Below are 11,731 nucleotides of genomic sequence, written 5' to 3'. Positions count from 1 at the left end.
AAGTTAAACCACAAGTTATCCTGATGAAAGTCAAATGTAATAAGAAAGTAGGTCAAAGAACGTCAAGGTGAAAAGGAAAGTAAACAAATATCCCAAAGAGAACAATTATTTAAGGTCAAAGGCGGAAATGCGTAAGCTTTGAACAAAGAACTCTAAAATTTATATATACTTGTGCTCTGAATAACATAAGAATAATCTGGATACATGATACAATGTACACATGCAGGTGTTGTCATACCCCCCAATACTGTTGCAATTGAAAGCATACTCAAACCAAATCCATATTATCAACCTAATATATACTAAAAATAGTGAAAGGCCACTTTTATATAAATCATTTTAAGATGAATACAATAAAGAATTCATAGCAGAAAGTTTCAGCTCTATTATATTTGTGTTTAACAAATCTGGATTTGTGTTTCCAGCACGATTAATTAGCCTAGCTTAGATGCTTATATGATTTTGCCAAGAGATTTATTCCTATATCATGAAGACAAGGATATTCAATTTTTCAACATGTAAATAGTGCGATGTATTGATTTAGCATCTATGAAACAACTTTTAACATTAGGAAACAATATTTTCAACTACCATCTGTAATTTTAAACTGTTGTCATTGACCAACTTACATAAAATGAAGAGTAATAACAAAATTAACGAACTGATAAAATGTATGCAATAGTCAAAAGGAAAATCCATAAAACAAATGCCAATATCAGGGTAAAACCGTTAACTCGGAAACCACCGCAATGGTCCTGACTTGGTACAGGCGTATCCGATAGGAAAGGTGAATTAAACCAGGCTTTATAGCGCGCTTTAATTTCTGTGTCAATTACGGTTTATTACTGCCGATACATTTTAACACAAACAGACAGCATAAAATTTCCACCAGTCAAAGTATAAAAAATCATAAATCAAATCAGTACAGAAAATATGAATAAAATAAAAGTAAAAATAAAAAGAACTAAACACAATAAGTAACCCTGAGACATGAAGTTTCAGCCTTAACAAACAACTAACTCAGTCGTACCAGAAACCGGTCAAGCAAGAACAAACAATAGCCTCAACAAGACATGCAACAGACCAGTCTGAACAAATACATTTGTAAGTCTCATTCTGAACCAAGAACAAACTCATTCCTACTAGACACAGGTCCAGTATGAGCAAACAGCGACCACATCTTGACCTTTATTGACCGAACAAACCACAGACTCAGCCTATCCAGCAGCAGGTCCAGTCTGAACAAACAGGGCCTCAGATATTCAGGCATCAGGACCGAGCTTAGTAAACTCCAGATTCAATGAGACCGGCAAGAGTTCAAACCTGAACAATTGCAGAATCACAACCAGACCAGCAGCAGGTCAAGTCTGACAAAAAACATCTTCAGTTAGACCAGCAACGTGTAGGGGGTTGAACAAATAGATCCAAAGGTAGATATTTCAGAATATAACGAACATTGAAAGATGGCCTGTGTGGTTTTAATGGCTGAGAAACTAATCACCTAAAACAACTCAACTCTCATTCGCCTTGTAAACTGTGGAGATTGAAGCAATAATAAAAAATGGAAAAGCATTTACCAAAGAGGATTATCCGGAGGTAAAAATTAGGGTGAAACACCATTCGATATCAAGGATCCATCATAAAATGCAGCAAAAACGATATGTATAGAAAACCAACTTTGAGGAAGTCATTGCTAAACAAAATACACTTCTACATTATGTACGTATTATATGGACGGTGCTTCAGCGACGTCCTGTACATGTAGAATGTAAAACCAGAACTATGAATGGCTAAGAAAAATTCTGACGGAAGTAACAAAAATTGTCGACACGGGGGTAGACGATTCCGCAAGTGTGGAAGCACAGTTTAGTCTTTTAATACGACATTGAACTCCGTCCATCATAGGCTTAGCCTAAAATCATACGAACTTTTTACGGTGAAGTCATTACTTGTACCAAAGCGCATCAATCCATACGGTATCAAAAGCCTATAAATCTATAACACAAAACAGTTTTCCTTTTGCTTTATTTAAAAAAAAAATTGAATTTTAGTTTAGTATGTTTTCTTTAATCCAAATTGGGTTGAGAACAGAATATTTTACTCTGACAAATTGCACATCATTTCATTCAAACTAGCAATAGTAAAGCTTCCTAAGACAACTTACAATAGTGATTTGTCTAAACATTTAACAATCTCTAGAATTTCCTCTTTTTTATAAATAAATTATTAGTATGTTTAACCCTAGACAAATTAATATTACTTAACTTTTAAGATCCTTAGAAACTTAGAAAAATTAACGATAAATTAAGCCACCTGACAAACTGCAAATTTGTGTCTACATCGTCCTTGTTCCCAGTTTTTAGTAAAGTCCGGGTTGCTTATTTACTTTTGGTTATTTGTACGTGTTATTTTGTTTATTTCATGTTCTTTATTGTATGTTTCTGTTTACCTTTCTAGTCTTTATCCTTGGAATTTATCCTATTGATTTCCGCTAGAATCTTAGTTTCCTTAATTACTCTACGTACATCTTAAACGTTACGAGAACGATTAAGTAATACCATTTCATTGTTTTCAAGAATAATTTTCTGTATTTTTCCATTACGTTTCAGGTTCATCTGTGGTTCTTATGTAAGACAGAGTTTATCATGAGCATGAAGGTTGATGACCTCTAAGTATTTTGTAATTTAGATCAAATTAAAGCCATGACAATTTAATCTCAGTAATTTGAATCAATTTAAGTACATGCTCAATATTGCTGGTCTTCAATATTTATTACACCTAATATTGATAAATATCTATCAGTTTTACTACATGTACTTATGGGAGTACTTTCTTCAGAACTTTTTTAACCTAAACTTTTCCTTGAGCTACGGATCATTGTTATCTTCTTAGATCCACTTTTATATTATTTCTATTTATGCCCACTTCAGGACCATACAAATTGGATATTAATTTCAATTAATAGCGTTTCAAAGTATTTTTTTTCTTTTGTCGTAACTTAGGCATTCTCTTATTTAGCATTGTTGGTATACGCTGTGCAATCTTTTTTATAAGTACATGACCAGACAGTACTTGCGTATTCACGGTGGGGGTCTTACTAAATTTTTAAACTCAGAAGAAGCGCAAACGATGCTGCAGTGTTGGTCAAAACTCTCCTCTAACGATAGCAAATGCAAACAAAAATTACAAAACAAAACATAATTCAAAGGTCCGAGTGGAATGTTAAAATAGGGAACACAACACGCGAAACACAAAACAATTAACAATAAATAAAATATTACTAGCAGTAATATTGACATGCATGCATAATCTGAATTGAAATGCTTGAAAGATTTGGCCTCGCCGTATGGTACATTTAGGTACAATTAGGATTTATCATAAACTATATCAAACTTGATAAAGTGATGCCCCCGCACTCAGTACGGACACAACTGTTTAGCCGAAAGATCTCCAAGTAGGACTAACCAAGAAACATCTTTGTGTCTGGGAGACTAAGATAATTCCCGCGCACATGTATATTGTTTACTGATTCTCGGGCAACGCAATAAACAGACAACTTTTTAATCAGCTGCTAATAAAAAAAAAAGAACGCATATGGCGAAATATAGCAAATAAACCAGCTTATAACTTAATTAAAAATAGTAAATTCTTTCAGAGATCATTAAGAGTAAACACACCTTCAAGTAAGCTCTGGAAGGCCCCGACAACAAAGTAATACAATCCATGATAACAGCACGATGACAATTCTTCAAAATCGAACTAAAGAGTTAAAGTACAACACACAGACATATTAATGACAAACATTTCCTGACTGTGATCAAGTGCATGGAATCTGCGATAGGGTTAAACTAGTTTTATAAGGCTGTTGACATCCTCGTTAATGTATGGTCATAAATTAACTTAAACAACAAACAAACACACCATAAAATTCATTAAATAGTACATGCCATTTTCTCCTTTGAATACCTCAAAATAAATCATATAGACAAATGAGATATCCACTGAAAGAACGCTCGCAGTTACTGAAAGCTAGCCCAGACGAGGAAGACAATACCATCAAGACTACCAGCACAAGAAAAAATCGGTCACTACAATTCCAGTGGACAGGATTTGGAGTAGTAACGTCAAGTACTAAATAGACAAGCTTGATGTAGTGCAATGCTAAAGAATGACTTACTTTTTACGTAGGGATGCAAATGGGGGTCAAATATCTCTACTGTAAAAACAGGGTTCAAAGAATAAACTATAAGTTAAAAATCGTATCCATAACCAAGTAGATAACATATATGGTGTTTAACTCCCATGCATCAATTTCCAGCTATACTCGATAAAAAACATAAGATGGATGATAAAAAGAAACATAAAACGATGATGTAATGATAAATGGGATGGAACACAGGGATAATAGGGTAGACAAGTTACTGTTGCCACTGGAAATTGGGAGAGGTGCGTGGAGTCGGACAATTTAGCCTCCTTTTAGTGAAGCCGAGGCTCCACATCAGGGTTATTTAACGTGCGAAGAACGTGATATGTTTCAAACACGGTGCACCATGACAATGTCATCATTTTGAGAGGACGAAGAACATCTAAAAAATCTTCACCTTGTCTTAGATAGAACTAAATAGTACAACATTAAGCAGGCTCCAGACAAATGCGCATTCCTAAAGAGAAAAGTGACGTTACAAACCATTAACATACCTAGAGTCATGCCAAACAGAGCTTCATACCGACCGCAAAATGGTATAGCAGGAACCCAAGATTGATAACTTCAAGGCTAAACCACCTAAATGTTCTTGCAAAAACTTCACATTCAAATACAGTCCTTCCAGTCACACCAGAGGGGGTGAAAGCTGGAAGTCTTCAATCTGGAAACTTATGAGCGTTCTATGTAGGTCAAGGAACGTCAATGCTACATTAGTTTTCAAAGATCTTGATGTAACCGAAACCTTGTCCACTGCTAGTGTACACAACAGATACTGTAAGTATGGTGTTACACCTCAAATATAGCTCCATAATACATGTGAAACGACGCGAGACGAGTATAGGCGGAGCTTACTACTTTTGGAATGGAACATTAGCAGACACGTAATTTTTCACCGGAATTTTTCTGTTAGATTCCGGTTTTCAAAATCGTGTCTGTTCCGTACCGAACGAAAAGTAACAAGCTTCACCTAGTCTCGTCTCGCACCACTTCAAATGTGTTACCATTCAAAATGTCAACAAAGCAGGGTCTGTCGTGAAAAATGTTAATAAAAAATGTAATATTTGTAGCAAATATGGTATCAACATATATAGGAAAACGATTCCGGAATCGAATTAGGTAGGTGTGACGTGCACGATTTTAACTTGAAAATCGTTGGTTGAAGGGCCGTACTCCGCGGTACCGATGAATCTCCAACTTTTTGTATGGCACATCGTTCTGACCCATACCCGACATATCAATATCCAAATAAAAAAGAGGAGGGTTGCCGGGTCAGAGGAAATTCGGACTAGGTCAGGGTTTATTTCGACAAAATAAGCAATCATGGTTGTCGTCATAAACTTGTAAATCGTAAAAGGTATATCCAACTGCACCATGCATGGGACAGGCCCATAGTTGTTTCTTTTTTACTCCGGACGTGACATTTTATGAGGCAGTCGGTGGGTGTTTCAAGAAACGTTTTTGAAAAAAAAATCAAAAACAAAAACAAAACAACCCCCCCCCCCCAAAAAAAAAAAACAAAAAAACAAAAAAAACAAAAAAAAACAAAAAAACAAAACAAGACAAAACAAAACAAAAATAAACCCATAAAAAAAAAACATTCGATTCCAGGTTATCCTTATTTATCTTTATACATGTATTTATTCAACGTACACTTAAGGTACCAGATCACTCCGTCGCACTTTCAAGCGAGAGAAATAATTGTATACAGATTGATGATATTACAACAAATATTGGAGCTTGATCGTGAAAAGAGCCCGTTAAGGATCGTGACGAATTGTGATTTTTTTTGACTTGGCATCAATCATCGATCTACAGTGTGACGCGGTGTGCGGTGCCATAAAATCAAATTAAAAACATATATACATACATACATACATACATACATATATATATATATATACACGTCTCAGAATGTGACGACTCTATTCTCTACACTGCTCCATCGGATGAAATCGATACAGGAAAGATAACGTAAACTTATAAAGGGTCTGGAAAATTCCCAACGATGTTAGAACTGTCAAATTTTTGTCATTCCCTCCGCGGGACTCGAACTCGCACCGCTGTGACATCTGTGGCAGCACCGCCTGCACTAAGTCCTACGCCCTAGACCACTCTGCCAGCTAGGCTATATATAAAAATTCAAGCCACGGCATACATACAAAAACAAAGTAATTTTAAACATATTAAATGTGCTATGATTAGAAGATAATCATCAAACACTTCTAGGGCGCTGGACTTTGTGCAGACTGTGTTGCCACAGATGTCACAGCGGTACGTGTTTGATTCCCGCGGAGAGAATGAGCAGAAATTTGCTTTGCAAGTTTGACAGTTTTATTATTGTTGGGAATTTTTCAGACCCTAACATGTATATATATATATATATATATACAAAGGTCTGAAAAATTCCCAACGATGTTAAAACTGTGAAAGTTTTGGTCGTTCCCTCCGCGGGACTCGAACTCGTACCGCTGTGACATCTATGACAACACAGCCTGCACAAAGTCCAGCGCCCTAGAAGTGTTTGATGATTATCTTTTAATCATAGCACATTTAATATGTTTAAAATTACTTTGTTTTTGTATGTATGCCGTGGCTTGAATTTTTCAAAATACATGTTATTTTGAGTTTTAGTCTATACTTAATTTAATAAAATGCTCTTTAAATATGACCTTTATAATCGATGTACAAGAATATCATTACATTCTAAAAGAGTAATCAAGGGAACCAAGGTTATAGTTGTTATCAAAAGAATGCAATCCAATCTAAGTGAGAAATGAATGATGCCGCACTAAATAGTGTCAATAGTGTTTAAATATCTATCATTAATGTGTCCTTGTGTCGTTATTTGTTTTTCTAGGTTATTTTGAAAAAGTGTCATCGTTCTATTACCGTGGATTTAAAAAAAATTGTTGTCTTATCGGGGACCTTTCAGAGGTTACTTGAAAACCTTTTGTTGACCTCTGTCAGTATTTTCACATGAGCTATACGATAAGCATTTTTTTCACCATATCTTTTGATCCTTCTTCTAGAAAAAAAATAAAACAAATTATGTTTATGTAGAGTCTCCAAGCCGAATTATACAGGTTTTACCCAGGATGCATTTGGTGTGAAAGATAATATTACAAAGCTACAGAAAAACCTTCTTGACGACAAGGTGAAACTTAACGGGAAGAAAGATAACAGTTTGATCCCAAACAAGGACAAGTCATGATGTGATCAGTTTTCTGAAAATGTGCGTGGCGTCATGCTTAGGAAGCATATGAAGTGTCTGGTGAGAACAAGACTTTCCTTGATCTTCGCGAGGTAAGGAATATGTGGTCTGAAGAAGAGGATATCTCTAAACAGTTACCTGAGATGAAAGTCCGGGAAAAGAGTACATTGAAAATGATGTGATCTGATGGGATGATCAAATGAAACAGCTTTTGGATATAGTGAGGAAACAAAGCGAGCACAGTGAAGCGTTAAAAAGATCGTTAATTCCAAGTCATCAGGTCAACTTAGATTCAACAGTGAAGCATCGCGTTCTAATGTGTGTAAGAAAACGGGTCACAAAGGTTGCTGAGTGAATAAGCAGTGAAACTAGCGCCATCTTTCGTGTAGAGTACCATTTTAGAATGAGGAAATACGGGCTCCGTTGATTGTAATAATGTGATTGGAAAATGCTCAGTTGTAAGTGTTGTTATAGCAGGTAAGGAGATTAAGTCTCTATTAGGTGCGGACCTTTGCTCACATAATAATTTTATAATCGATTTCTGTGGGATTGTACTCAGTTACGTACTGATGTAACTTCACAGCTTCGGGCTGCAAATGGATTTTCTATGTGGAAGTAGATATGGAAATAATGGGCCAAACGGTGAAAAGCTGTGGTGTATTGATTGCCAAAGTCTCACCTGATCCTGTCACAAGAAGAAGAAAAGAATCCATGCCAGGACTATTAGGTATGAATATTATTAGATGCTGTAAGAACATTTTAGAAAATGATTTTGGTATGAACTTTTGTGAAGAAGCAGCCACAATTGCAGAAAAATTCAAAACTTAAAGAATTATTTAAAACTCGCATTAAAGATCAACATTTAAATATTATTTGCTGTATCAAAGTGTGCGCTAATTCTCTTGTACGTATACCTGCTTCGTTTGTCGTAACTTTAAATGGCGCAGGACCCAATCTTCCCAGACAATATGATGCTTTAATAGAACCATTAAAATCTAGCGGACATTTACCCAGTACAATTGTTGTAGTGCGCACTTTTGTAACAGTCAAATATGGTCATTTTTTAATTTTGAGTCGCAGACCTAGGCAGTGATGATATTTATATTGCACCAAAAATTAGTTGGTATTCTTTTGAAAGGAGAAATTGAGCAGAGTAAGTGTAAACATATAAAATTTGTTCGAATTGATTCTGTTGAAGAAATTATTGTCAAAAGTGATTTACCATTTTTTTTACCCGAATTATGACAAGAAATAATGATTATAAACAATTTAAAATACCGGTTGATATGAGTCATCTATTTGTTAGCAAAATCGAGTTGAACGCGGTTTATAATTTGTTCTACAGATTCACAAAATATGATAATGATGTTGATTACACCACTTCCTACTGTAAACATACCATTCCGTTGCAAGATGATAAACCGATTGTACAACAATACAGGCGTATACCGCAAACACAATACGAGGAAGTTAAAAACCATATCAAAAATAAGTTCATTTGTGAAAGCATTAGTCTTTTGCATCGCTGATCGTTTACTTAACTGGAAAATTCACAAAGACGCATTTCCCCTTCCTCGAGTTGAAGAATCCATCGATGCATGCTCTCAGTGGAGCTAAGCTGTTTTCCACAGCGGATTTAAATTCCGATTACATTTCACCGACTAATGCAGCATTGCCTTAGAAATGAACTGTTTCAAATGTTCCTTGTATTTTTTGATGACATTATCGCATTTTCAAGTAATCTTGATGATCATTTAAAACGTCTTGAAGTAGTTTTGTCAGCGTTTAAGACAACATGGATTGAAACTGAAGCCTTCAAAAATGCATTCGAAAGTCATATATATTGGTCATGTGGTATCCCCAGATGGTATACACACAGATCCTGACAAGTTCCGACAAATGTAAAGAGATTGAAATCTTTTTTGTTTTGGGATTAGCCGGTTATTACCGACGTTATATCAAAGACATTAACAAAATTGCTTATCCAATAAATTCTTTGACTCAGCAGTACACTCCTCATCCACGTAAACCTTTCGGAAAAGATTGGAACATTGATTGTTGAAAAGCATTCGAAACATTGAAAGAACAATTAGTTACTGCACCAATATTTCAAGAACCGTTTGTTTTTGAAACAGATGCAAGTGTGCAAGGTTTAGGCGCCGTGTTATCTCAATATGTTGAATGCAATTTGCGAGTTGTTGCTTATGCGAGTGGAGCATTACGCCCAAACGAGAGGAATATGAAGAATTATAGTTCCAGAAAGTTAGAACTGTTGGCGTCAGCTTGGGTGATAACTGAAAATTTCAGAGACCATCTGTTATGCTCTAATTTCACTGTATACACATACAATAACCCATCGTGTTATTTACAGACGTCCAAACTTTCAGCTCAGAAACAGAGATGGCTGTCACGATTAGCTATTTTTTATTTTGATTTCAGATATAGGCAACAAAATCTAATTTGAATGCTGTCGCTTTGTCTAGAGCACATGAAGATAGAACTTGCGAAGTCCGAATGTGTTAAAACTTTGTTACTGGTACAGAGGCTCCAGGTAGTGTTGGTTCAAAATGTTTAGTCTAATGACTTGCGAACTGTTTTCGTTGAAGAATCTCATACAACTTTACCAACTTTTAACAAAGGTGAAATTTGCAATTTACAGAAATGTGATGTAGTTATCAGTAAATTTATTGAATTATTGTCGCGATCACAAATACAAAAAATCAATATACATTTAGTTACACTCATAGGTCAATGGGACAGAATAATTGTTGATAATTGTATATTTTATAGAAGGATTCGTGTTCCTATCAATGGTGATATGAATCAGTTAATTTTACCATTGGTTCTGAGAGGCAAAGTTATGAGTGCCATGGCGATTATGGACACCTACCTCTTCTCCCTCTTACCAGTGGCAATCAAAATTCGTCGACCCAATTATACTTGTGTCCCATCCCTTTTTCATTTCATCATCATTTCATGTTCATGTAAAACATCAACAATCAATCAATCAATCACAATAATGCCGAAGGACCAAGGTCATTTCTGTATATACTCCTGCATGGGTTTTCATACATCATAAAAAGAAATTTATTTGGAATGATCTAATGTTTTTTTATTAGGAATATGGTAATATGCCTATACCCAAAATATAGAAATCGGTTAAATACATTCTTTGAATAGGCTTCTGGAACAGGATTATGTTGCTGCAAGATTGAAGTCATCACTACAGAAGTTTTATGGTCGTCATCTTGAACTCGTGGATCGTTATGGTGTATCCATCAGCACCATGAACACTGATTTATTCAACGGGTCATGATTTTCCTTTCCTCGTTTGTCTACCCCGGATTTGACTTTTTATGAGCAACTCGGCGGGTGTTTCTTGAAAAACAGAGGACGCTTACCCTACCGATGCACCTGGTCCATGCTCCCAGTTTTTAGTGGAGTTCGAGTTGCTCATTTACTTTTGTTACTTTGTATGTATGATTTTAGTTACTTTATGTTCTTTGTTGTGTATGTCTGTTTTCCATGTCTGGTCTTTGTCCCTGGATAACGCTCTTTTGATTACCGCTATAACCTTGGTTCCCTTGATTACTCTTTGATATAATATTATGGCAATTGACAGAGGTTATGCTATGATAAATAGTATTTAAAAAGAAGCAGAGGCAATGAATTTATCAAAATCCATGTAATGGACAATTTACTTTTATCTTTTACAGATTTCAGAATGAAATGGATACGAATATTATTGAAATGTCAACAAAATAACCTAGTGTAATACCTCATTATACTTCTAAGAATTTCTTCTAACTTTACATTATATTGCAGGTATGTTTTACCTTATGATAATAAGAGGTTCCATTTTCTGCTTTAAGAATTATACAGCTTTAGACGCAGTTAACACAAACAACTACATTCTTTATAAACCATATCCGAATTTGTCAACCCTGAGGCAGCTAAATTAAATCTAGGTTTTAAAGCGCGCCAAACCTGCCTATTCCATTGCGGATTGAATATACCGGTGTCGATTAAAAATATTTGCAATACATAATCAGTAAATCAGTGGTTATATCCTTACAACGGCTAATTTTCAAAAAGCAATCATCACTCATTGTTTTAGAAGAAACTGAGTATTTTTCAACCAAGGACAGATGTCTGAAAAGAAATTGGTAAGAGACCTTTTGAGACGCATTTCCTCATATTCCAGTATCAAAGTCTGTCACGCATATTCTGAATTGTTACAACTTTGATACTAACTAAATGCAAACATTAACTTCAGGATAAAGATATTTTGGACTTTACACTAAATGTGAAACTTT

General features: G+C 35.2%; 1 long non-coding RNA gene across 1 annotated transcript; it reads left to right on the top strand.

Annotated features, from left to right (window-relative positions):
* Positions 1 to 7,191: 7,191 nt before the first annotated feature.
* Positions 7,192 to 10,300, top strand: LOC148615011 (uncharacterized). The gene is made up of 3 exons (XR_015923214.1): positions 7,192 to 8,142; positions 9,855 to 9,966; positions 10,206 to 10,300. It is a non-coding gene; the product is annotated as an uncharacterized LOC148615011 (long non-coding RNA).
* Positions 10,301 to 11,731: the final 1,431 nt, after the last annotated feature.

Source organism: Perna viridis, chromosome 6 (genome assembly GCF_037379345.1).
Source record: "Perna viridis isolate PV_CMFRI_1.1 ecotype Kerala chromosome 6, ASM3737934v1, whole genome shotgun sequence".
Classification (NCBI taxonomy): domain Eukaryota; kingdom Metazoa; phylum Mollusca; class Bivalvia; order Mytilida; family Mytilidae; genus Perna; species Perna viridis.
The sequence above is the reverse complement of the archived record's forward strand: the minus strand, read 5'-3'. Positions and strand labels throughout refer to the sequence as shown.